This window comes from Salmo salar, chromosome ssa15, assembly GCF_905237065.1.
Source record: "Salmo salar chromosome ssa15, Ssal_v3.1, whole genome shotgun sequence".
Lineage (NCBI taxonomy): Eukaryota > Metazoa > Chordata > Actinopteri > Salmoniformes > Salmonidae > Salmo > Salmo salar.
In genome coordinates this window covers 3,704,828-3,716,872 of record NC_059456.1, presented here as the reverse complement: position 1 = coordinate 3,716,872, position 12,045 = coordinate 3,704,828, and the positions used below count along the sequence as shown (strand labels likewise).

Here is a 12,045-nt window from a genome sequence, read left to right as displayed (position 1 = left end):
AATGCGCAAATTGTGTACAATCCAGGTGTGAACAGCTCTTAGAGACAGAAAGACTGTCAGCTCTAATCGCTGCCAAATGTGATTCTAACATGTATTGACTAGGGGTGTGAATACTTATGTAAATGAGATATTTCTGTATTTCATTTTCAATACATTTGCAAAAAAAATTCTAAACATGTTTTCACTTTGACATTATGGGGTATTATTGTGTGTAGATGGGTGAGAAAAAGCATCAATTTAATCCATTTTGAATACAACACAACAAAATGTGGAATAAGTCAAGGGGTATGAATACTTTCTGAAAGCACTGTCCCTCCCTACGTCTCTGATAGAGCCCCCAGATACAACGACAAGTCACTACCAACCCAGTCCCTTCCTTGTCCATATCTCTTTCTCTCCCTCCCTCCCTCCCTCCCTCCCTCCCTCCCTCCCTCCCTCCCTCCCTCCCTCCCTCCTCTATCTCTACCACTATTCTCCATCCTCTCTCCCTCCCACCTCCCACCTCTCTCCCTCAAACCTCTCTCCCTCATCCTCTCTCCCTCCTCTCTCTCCCTCCTCTCTCCCTCAATCTTCTCTCTTTCCCTCCTCTCTCCCTCCCTCCCTTTCTCCCACCTCTCTCCCTTCCTCCTCTCTCCCACCTCTCTACACCTCCCACCTCTCTCTCACCTCTCCCACCTCTCTCCCTCAACACTCTCCCTCCCTCTCAAGAGTTCTTTCCCTTACCTGACTATAAGAAGATTACTCTCTTTACGTAACATAGTAGCTTGATGTACAAGTTGCCTCTAGTGAAATGTCTACTAAGTATACTGTAGGTAAACACAGGTAAGTAGAGCATGCAGCTCCCTCTCTAGTTCTCTCTAATGCAGGGTGAAAGATGTATCTCTGTTATATTGTGATGTGTTGACATTCTGCTGACTTAGAAAGGGAAAGGAAATAGCTGCACATTCCGTAGATCAGATGAAGTAAATGTAATTATAATAATTAGCCAATGACAGCAAGCTGACTTCATCAGGGTTCCTCAATATTCTGCAGCCTCACATCTATCAGGCTTTGGGACTGCTGATACAGTGTTTCTCAACATTCTGTAGCCTCACATCTATCAGGCTTTGGGACTGCTGATACAGTGTTTCTCCCCTCTCCTCCCCTATTTTCTCCTCTCCCCTGTCTCATAAGAAATACACTGGATGTAATACAATGTCTTATACAGCCTGATAGACATATGCACACACACACCCACCCACCCACCCACAGACACCCACACCCACAACCCACCCGCCCGCCCGCCCACCAACCTACCCAAACCCCACCAATACACACACACACACACACACACACACACACACACACACACACACACACACACACACACACACACCTACCCCCCCCCACACACACACACACACACACCTACCCCCCCCCACACACCTACACACACCTACCCCCCCCCACACACACCTACACACACACACACACCCACCCACCCACAGACACCCACACCCACACACCTAACCCACCCGCCCGCCCACCAACCTACCCAAACCCCACCAATACACACACACACACACACACACACACACACCTACCCCCCCCCACACACACACACACCCCACACACACACACACACACACACACACACACACACACACACACACACACACACACACACACACACACACCTACCCACCCCACCAATCCACCAATGACAAGGTGTTTCAAAGCCTTATCCTTTACCCTCACCTCCTACAGACACCCAGTCTGTTTCTGTCTCAAAATCCTGTAGAGCTTTGATGTAATCATTCCCTGCTATAGAGCCAGGACAAGTGATAACTTGATCGACCAGGGACGAGACAGACAAAGTTAAGCCGCAGCTGGGCTGCTTAAGGCCGGGGGCGACACGCCCGGACATGTGTCCGCCTGTCCGGGTTATGGGAGACATTCCCCGGTAGACCTACATACATTTAAAGCTAAGAAGCAGCAGCGTGGTAGCATAGGCCTGCTTTTGAAATGATGTAATCGCCCTGTCTGTGTTGAGCAGATATCACATCAGACATGAAAGTTCCTGACAGACAGAACTATGATGGGAAAATGCGGGATACATAACGGGACGATACGCAGCAGCACAGAAACGCTTGGTTGCATCTCGCTCTGTCTCTCGATAGAGGTTTAATAGGTCACATGGCAATGAAAACACCCAGAAGCCAAAGGGAAATATGGGGCAAGAAAAAGCGCTGCCTTTGTTATCGCAATATAGAACATTTCTGATAGCAGACCAAGTGATCCATCATATTAATATATCGGTGATATGAGTCATACGAGCCGGAATATTTTTTGATAAATCCATCGCTTACGCTATAGAGCATCTATCCTATCACATAGACCTACGCTATACTCTCACTAATCGATAACACAGTAAATACAGTGTATCCATAATTGAACAACGTGGATATCTTGTTATGTTAACATCTGTTAATATTTCCGCGTTAGCGTTGACGTGCACTGTCTATTCCCCAAAACAACAATATAAATATCCCCAATATCACTCCTCCCATCTGTGGTGATCACTGGGAATGCGCGCACCCAAATCGATACAATGATGGTTTTGGAGACAATGTAACTGGGTATGCTATAGGAAAGGCCCGTTACATGGCAATGTATGATTCCTTTCCAGTCCCAGAAAGGCTACAAAGAAAATATTCAATACTCTAGTCTTAAACATCCACAAAAGTACCGAACGTGTCAAGAACATTTTTGTCCGTTGTTTCTGTTTAGTTTAGAATGTAGATGACAGGACTATGTTATTATGTAGCCCAGCTTCCACCATCATCATCCACCGCCCCGTACCGTGTGTCAAACAGCTTCCTCGCCTTTGTAAGGATTCAGTGCGAGATGATGGCACATGGGCAATGTCTGTTTATCTTGTTATTTAACCACATAGCCAAGAATCAATCACTCGGTTTCTCACCAATATTGCGATATAATACACATATGTGCCATGCATTGTCATTAAGATGGCGTTAATTAGGCCTAATGGAGGTTGCGCTGTGTTGTCGCGAGCACTACAGTCTAATGTCTTTGGATAAAGAGTCGAGATCAGAAAATCAACAATGGGATTAAACAACACACGATTAAAAAGTTTACATTCCAAACGATCTAGGCATGTCAATAACCGCATTTGTTTTGACAGAAGACCCGCTTTTACTGCGCCTTTACCGTTATGATGCTACGGCATCATTTTCCAGCTTCCCATTCAATGCTGTCCAAGCAATTCTGCATTGCTTCTCCCTCTCTCCCCATTATATCCCAACCTTCTATTAGAAAGCCACGAAGGCGACTATACTTACGTTTAAGCAGGTTGTCAACGATGATATTATTATCGTGTCAATAGTATCCACATGTCAAATGTTGTCAATAACCACGGGTATAATATGCCTAATCCTAGACGAATGGAACATGTTTTTTTCAGCCCGCGAGCAGCAGCGTTGCAGCCCTCCACAGCGCAGCAGCGGCGTAGAACGGGACTCTTACGTCAACCCCGATTCAGCTCTACTCTCCCGCATAGGGATTCGGTTAGGCCCAATACGGAGAGGATCAAGTAAAATACCTGTATCTCTAGCTTCCTGGAGGCTGGTTTCCAATTTATGGGCAACCTGCGGGGGGGGGCTTTTATTGGCATGGGAAACATATGTTAACATTGCCAACGCAAGTGAGTTAGATAATACACAAAAGTGAAATAAACTATAAAAATGAAGAGTAAACATTACACTCACAGAAGTTCCAAAAGAATCAAGACATTACCAATGTCATATTATGTCTATATACAGAGCTGTAACGATGTACAAATGGTTAAAGTACAAAAGGGAAAATAAATAAACATAAATATGGGTTGTATTTACAATGGTGATTGTTCTTCACTGGTTGCCCTTTTCTTGTGACAACAGGTCACACATCTTGCTGCTGTGATGGCATACTGTGGCATTTCACCCAGTAGATATGGGAGTTTATCAAAATTGGGTTTGTTTTAGAATTCTTTGTGGATCTGTGTAATCTGAGGGAAATATGTGTCTCTAATATGGTCATACATTTGGCAGGAGGTTAGGAAGTGCAGCTCAGTTTCCACCTCATTTTCTGGGCAGTGTGCACATGGCCTGTCTTCTCTTGAGAAGCAGGTCTGCCTACGGCGGCCTTTCTCAATAGCAAGGCTATGCTCACTGAGTCTGTACATAGCAAAGCCTTCCTTAAGTAGGGGTCAGTCACAGTGGTCAGGTATTCTGCCACTGTGTACTCTCTGTTTAGGGACAAATAGCATTCTAGTTTGCTCAGTTCTTTTGTTAATTCTTTCCAATGTGTCAAGTAATTATCTTTTTGTTTTCTCATGATTTGGTTGGGTCTAATTGTTGTTGCTGTCCTGCGGCTCTGTGGGGTGTGTTTGTGAACAGAGCCCCAGGACCAGCATGCGTAGGGGACTCTTCTCTCTCTCTCCCTCTTTCAATTCAAGGGGCTTTATTGGCGTGGGAAACATATGTTAACATTGCCAAAGCAAATGAAGTAGATAATATACAAAAGTGAAATAAACAAAAATGAACAGTAAACATTACACTCACATTACACTCTCTCCCTCTCTAACTAGCTGTCACGTTCGTCGTAGGAAGGAGACCAAAGCGCAACGTGGGTATCGTTCCACATCTTTTATTTTAATGTGAAATTTTGTAAAACAAACAATAAACTACAAACAAAACACAAACTGTGACGAAAGAGGTGCAACATGCACTAACTCAAAATAATCTCCCACAAACACAGGTGGGAAAAACAACTACTTAAATATGATCCCCAATTAGAGACAACGATGACCAGCTGCCTCTAATTGGGGATCATACAAAAATCCCAACATTGAAAAAAGAAACTAGAACCAAAACAACATAGAACTAAATAAACTGGTGCAGGACGAAGAACCTTCTCATCCCGCGGATCCGCCAGCACCGGTGGAGGCTCTAGACTGCGGACCGTCACTGGAGACTCCGGACCGTCGCTGGAGATTCCGGACTGGGGACCGTCGCTGGAGGCCCCGGACTGTGGGCCGTCTCAGGAGGCCCCGGACTGTGGGCCGTCTCAGGAGGCCCCGGACTGTGGGCCGTCTCAGGAGGCCCCGGACTGTGGGCCGTCTCTGGAGGCTCCGGACTGTGGGCCGTCTCAGGAGGTTCCGGACTGTGGACCGTCTCAGGAGGTTCCGGACTGTGGATCGTCGTTGGAGGTTCCGGACTGTGAACCGTCGTTGGAGGTTCCGGACTGTGAACTGTCACCGGAAGCTCTGGACTATGAACTGTCACCGGAAGCTCCGGACTGAGAACTGTCGCCGGAAGCTCTGGACTGGGAACTGTCGCCGGAAGCTCCGGACTGGGAACTGTCGCCGGAAGCTCCGGACTGGGAACTGTTGCCGGAAGCTCCGGACTGGGAACTGTCGCCGGAAGCTCTTGAACGGGAAGGTGCACTGGAGGCCTGATGTGTGGGGCCGGCACAGGTGGCGCCAGACTGGTAACATGCACCTCAGGGCGAGTGCGAAGAGCAGGCACAGGACACACCGGACTGGGAAGGCACACTGGAGGCCTAATGCGTGGAGCCGGGACAGGTGGCACCAGACTGTTGACACGCACTTCAGGGCGAGTGCGAGGAGCAGACACAGGACGTACTGGACTGGGGAGGCGCTCTGGAGGCCTGATGCGTGGGACCGGTACAGGTGGCACCGGACTAGTGACACGCACTTCAGGGCGAGAGCGGGAGCAGGCACAGGACGTACTGGACTGAGGACACGCACTTCAGGGAGAGTGCGAGAAGGAAGCACAGGACGTACTGGGCTGTGGAGGCGCACTGGAGACCTGGTGCGTAGAACCGGTGCAGGATATACTGGACCGTGGAGGTGCACTGGAGGTCTGGAGCGTAGAGCTGGCACAACCAGTCCTGGCTGAACGCTCACTTTAGCCCGGCAAGTGCGGGGCGCTGGCACAGGACGAACTGGGCTGTGAATGCACACTGGCGACACAGTGCGTAGAGCTGTCGCAGGATATCCTGGACCGAGGAGGCGTACTGGAGACCAGGAGTGCTGAGCCGGCACAACCCGTCCTGGCTGAATGCTTACTTTAGCCCGGCAAATGCGGGGTGCGGGCACAGTGCGCACCGGGCAATGAATGTGCACTGGAGATACAGTGCGCATCACCGCATAACACGGTGCCTGACTGGTCACACGCTCACCACGGTAATCACGGGGAGTTGGCTCAGGTCTAAACCCTGACTCCGCCAATCTCCCCGTGTGCCCCCCCCAATTTCTTTTGGAGCTGCCTCTCGGGTTTCCGTCGTTGCCATGCTAATTCCTCGTATCGTCGCTGTTCCTCTTTGGCTGTCTCTATCTCCTCCCTTGGACGGCGATATTCCCCAATCTGCGTCCAGGGACCCTTGCCGTCCAGGATCTCCTCCCATGTCCACTCCTGGCCACGCTGCTTGGTCCTCTTGTGGTGGGAGATTCTGTCACGTTCGTCGTAGGAAGGAGAACAAAGCGCAGCGTGGGTATCATTCCACATCTTTTATTTTAATGTGAAACTTTGCAAAACAAACAATAAACTATAAACAAAACACAAACCGTGACGAAAGAGGTGCAACATGCACTAACTCAAAATAATCTCCCACAAACACAGGTGGGAAAAACAACTACTTAAATATGATCCCCAATTAGAGACAACGATGACCAGCTGCCTCTAATTGGGGATAATACAAAAATCCCAATATAGAAAAAAGAAACGAGAACCAAAACAACATAGAACTAAATAAACTAGATAAACCCCCCAGTCACCCCCTGACCTACTCTATCATAGAAAATAAGAGCTCTCTAATGGTCAAGACGTGAAACTAGCACAGACACTCGGACCCTAAAACTTCAATAACTTGCAAATGATTTGAGTTACATACCTCAGGTTAGGCATTTTATGAAGGAAAAAAAGGTGTACAAAATTGTACAGGTATTATTTTTCTGATTCTGACCCGAGTTCCATAATCACATTGTGATGGCATTGTGATGGCATCCTGACACACCATCAAGTCAACCTAGTTAGGGACTGTCAACAAAGGGCATGATCACAATATTCAAATTTCTAAAGCTCTTACACCAGGTGACATAGCAACCTAATTTGAGTTGTCTGCTATTCCTTACGTAGAGAGGCAAATTGCACATCCTTTGGTTTTCTCAAAATGATCCCAACTTTTCTTTAAATATATATATATTTATACAAAATCGCTTCAAATTCAATAGCTCCTTGACCATGTTACCTAGACACCTCAAACCAACGTTGGAGTGTTCACACGGTAGGGACACACATCGCACACTCTTTGGTTTTCTGCATTTAAAAAAATATATTTTACCTTAATTTATTAATTCAAATCTTTAGTTATAATTTCAATAGCTACTTGATCACATGACCTAGGTACCTCAAACAAACATTTAATTGTTCACAGGGTAGGGAAAAACATTGCTGCTATTCCTTACATAGAGAGGCAAGTTACACATCCTTTGGTTTTCTCAAAATTATCCCAACTTTTCTTTGAATATATATATATAATATATATATATATATATATAATATATATATATATATATATATATATATATATATATATATATATATATTTATACAAAATCACTTAAAATTCAATAGTTCCTTGACCGTGTGGCCTAGACACCTCACACCAATGTTGGAGTGTTCACAGCATAAGGACAAGGATAAAAATTGCACACCCTTTGGTTTTCAGAAAAATAATTTTGTTTTATTTTACCTTAATTATTTGTAAAATGTTTGATTCAGAATTTCAATAGCTCCTTGGTCACATAACCCTCTGCTTTTCCTATAAAGCGCTTACGTGATTTTATATAAATATTGGAAAAAGGAGACAGGTTAAAGAAGGATTTTTAAGCCTTGACAAAATTAAGACATGGATTTTGTATGTGTACCATTCAGAGGATGAATGGGCAAGACAAAATACGTAAATGCCTTTGAACGGGGTATGATAGTGGGTGCCAGAACTGCAACGCTGCTAGGTTTTTCACACTCAACAGCAACTCAATATTAGGAAGGTAAAGGAGGATACCTTGTCAGTTGTACAACTGAATGCATTCAACTGAAATGTGTCTTCTGCATTTAACCCAAACCCTCTGAATCAGAGAGGTGCAGGGGGGCTGCCTTAATCAACATCCACGGGACCTGGGGAACAGGTGCCTTACACAGGGGCAGAATGACAGATTTGACCCCTTTTAGCTCAGGGATTCGATCCAGCAACCTTTTAGTTACAGGACCAACACTTCTACCAGCCAGGCTACCTGCCACCCCTGGTATCCTTAAGCTTTTGTATACTCAGCGTGTATACTCATATGTGTGTGTGCACAAATTTGTTTACATCCCTGTTAGTGAGCATTTCTCCTTTGCCAAGATAATCCATCCACCTGTGTGTGTCTCTTTGTGTGTGTATGTGTGTTTGTATAAGTAGAAACAAAGAGATAGAGGAGGATCAGAGGGAGCATTCCTAAGATCACACTGTACATCAGGTAGGACAGACTGACCCTAGCCCCCCCCCAACACATACTGTAGGCTATTGCAGCATAGATACTGGAGACTGAGACAGGGGGGATGGACCAACACTCTGGCCCTGTCCAAAATTATTCCTGGACAGGACCAATCAGGCAGGATAAACACCACCAACTTGCCAAAGCACAGCCCCCACACCAGTCAAGAGAAATCAACAACCACTAACTTACTACCAGGAGACAAGTTTGAGTATAGACCAAGAAGATCTCCCCCACAACGCACTAGCCCTAGGGAGGCACAAAACTGAACAGGAAGATTACATCAGTGACTCAACCTGCCCAAGGGAGTCGAGTATAGTGAACAAAACCTGGCATGAAGTGATGCGCCCTCATAGGGATAGCATGGGAGCAAGCGAGCAGGCCAGTGACTTGGCCTCCGTAATAGTGTCAGAAGCCCAGGAGAGAGTGGAGAGCCGGCCAGGCAGAGACAGCAAAGGTGGTTCATCTTGCCAGTGCCTTGCCGTTCACTTTCACACCCCTGAGCCACACTACACTCAATCATAGGACCTACTGAAGAGATTCAGTAGACTTAAAGGTTGAGACCAAGTCTGCTTCTCTCAAATGGATCGGCAGACTATTCTATCAAAATGTATCTCTATAGGAGAAATCCCTGCCTCCAGCTGTTTCCTTTGAAATTATTGAGACAATAAGGAGGCTTGCATCTTGTGACCATAGCGCACGTGTAGGTAAATTATGTAATGGCAGGACCAAATCAGAGAGTAGGAACAAGTCCATATGATACTTTTTAGGTTAATAGTAAAACCTTGAGATAAGCCCTAGCTTTAACAGGAAGTCAGCGTAGAGAGGCTAGCACTGGAGTAATATAATATGAGATGGTTTTTGAGTCTGGCTCTAATTATTCAAATGGAGTGATGGATGTTCCAGGAGTTTCAGAGGAGTGCAGCTGAGCTGAAGGCACTGAAGACAAGGTCCCCAGTGGCCAGGAGTCTGGTGTTGGGGGTATTAAGGAAGCCAGAGCCAGACGAGTAGAGTGAGTAACAGGGGATTTAGGTGTGCAGCATATCAGAGAGGTAAGAAACATAAGAAACACCAGAACATGAAGAGATGTGTAGGTGAGCAGTGGAGTCGGTGGAGAGTGGATGTGATGTTTTCCCAGGTTTTGGTGCGTATGTAGGGAAGTTTCGGGTTCCATCGGTGGGAAATAAAGTATCCAAGGATAGAGGGAACAACAACAGTCTTTTAAAGGTAGACAGCGTTCAGACAATGTGCACAATGGTGCGAAATGGTTTATACAGCCTGCCTGCAAAGTTCTCCAACGGTCTACAGCCTTACTTTAAACCATAACATCAGATAAGGACCCAGAGGAGGGAGAACACTATATTTTCCCTTCCCCTGCCAGCCCATCAGAATGCCTGCAAACAGTTTGAGCCATAACGACAACCTCAAAATGGTGTACCCTTCAGGGTGAGCACTGAAGCAACAGAATTGGTTGACAGAGAGGCTATAGAGATGAGCATTACAGTAGTCCAGGTAAGAGGTGACAATCTGACAAACTGTTCAACCAATACTATTCAGAATGCCCAAAACCTGGCGGTCCAACTTTGCAGAGCTAAAAGTCTTATTGTTGAAACTGAGGCAGTCAGAGATGTGGGGCTCTAATTTTGTACTTTATGGGAAAACCAAAAGGTGTGTGATGTGTGTCCTTACCCTCTGAACACTTCAAAGTTGGTTTGAGGTGTCTAGGTCATGTGATCAAGGACCTATTGAAATTATAAGTAAAACATGTAAGTAATAAATTAAAGTAAAAGAAAATGTAACAACTTTTCAGAAAACCAAAGCGTGTATAGCAGTTGTCCCTACCCTGTGAATGTTCCAAAGTTAGTTTGAGGTGTCTAGGTCACATGTTCAAGGAGCTATTGAATTTTAAATTATATTAAAAAAATATATATATATATATAATTAGGAATAATTTCATGACAAATCTAAAAGGGTGTGGAACATGCCTCTCTATATAAGGAATAATGGACAGATGAAACTAGGTTGTTAAGTCACGTGGTTGTAGAGTTATTGAAATTGTGTAAGCGCTTTATGGGAAAACCAAATGTACATTTAAGTCATTTAGCAGACGCTCTTATCCAGAGCGACTTACAGTAGTGAATGCATACATTTCATACATTTTTTTTCTCCGTACCAGTCCCCCGTGGGAATCGAACCTACAACCCTGGCATTGCAAACACCATGCTCTACCAACTGAGCCACACAAATGTTGGTTTAAGGTGACTAGGTCATGTGATCAAGAACCTATTGAAATTCTAAGTAAAATAATTTAAAAAACAACAGGAAACCAAAGAGTGTGTAGCTGTTGTCCCTACTGTGAACATTCCACAGTTGGTGTGAGTTGTCTAGGTCACATGGTCAAGGAGCTAGTGCATTTTAAATAATTTTTCAATGTAGTAATAATTTTAAATGTAGGAATAATTTTATGAGAAAATAAAAGGGTGTGCAACATGCCTCTGTATATAAGGCATATTGGACAGTGAAATTAGATTGCTAAATCACATGGTGTAAGAGCTATTGGAATTTGAATACTGTGATTATGCAATTAGTTGACGGTCCCTAACAAGTTGCATTGACAGTTCTCCAGGCAGCCTAAACCTTTGCCATGTGATTATGAAACTAGGGTCGGAATTGGTAAAATAAGACCTCAACAATGTTGTGCACCTTTTGTCCTTCACAAAGAACCTGAGGTATCTAGCTCAAATAGTTTGCGAATTATTGAATTATTATGACTGATTTCCATAATAACATAATGCGATTCAATCATCCAAATTCGATTATCCATTAAAACTGTGAGTTCACCTTTATCCTTGTTAGAGAGCAAAATGCCACTTATTTTAATAATGTATTTATCGTTAAATGATATTCGATTATTATGAATGCTCGATCCCGACACCAGAAACAAAAAGTCATAAGATAGTACATCTTAATTATGAAATATTAAGTAATTATTATGTTATAGTAATTCCTAAGTAATTATTAGGAGATACTAAGTAATTATTGTGAAATACTAAGTCATTATTATTGGATAGTAAGTCATTATTATGAGATAGTAAGTCATGAAGTTGCACAAACAATTGTTTTGCTAACATATGATGTGGGTCGCTGAAAAGGTTGAAGACCCCTGATTTAACCTCTTGAGATGGGAAAACATATTCTTTATCGAGTTGAACATGAGCTCTTTATTACAGAATGTTAAAATTAGGTGAAGTAAAGTTATTCTACCTAAACAGCACTCAATTGGTGGAACTACCCAAGTTCTGTAGGTCGGAGAGCTAACTATGTATTTATTGTTTCTCTCTCATATTCTGCCACCACTTCATTAAGAGAAGCTATTTCAATCTGATATTTCTCCTATGGTCTACCATAGATTGTATAGATATATAGACAACATTTCCATTTTAGAG

General features: G+C 44.2%; 1 protein-coding gene across 2 annotated transcripts in view; it reads right to left on the bottom strand.

Annotated features, from left to right (window-relative positions):
- LOC106570858 (AP-4 complex accessory subunit RUSC2) overlaps positions 1 to 3,552 on the bottom strand; it is a 55,928-nt gene extending 52,376 nt beyond the window's left edge. For both annotated transcript variants that reach the window (XM_014143426.2, XM_014143427.2), the window contains exon 1: positions 3,342 to 3,552. The gene's annotated coding sequence lies outside the window, so the exon portion shown is untranslated. The remainder of the gene's footprint in view (positions 1 to 3,341) is intronic.
- Between the last annotated feature and the right edge of the window lie 8,493 nt (positions 3,553 to 12,045).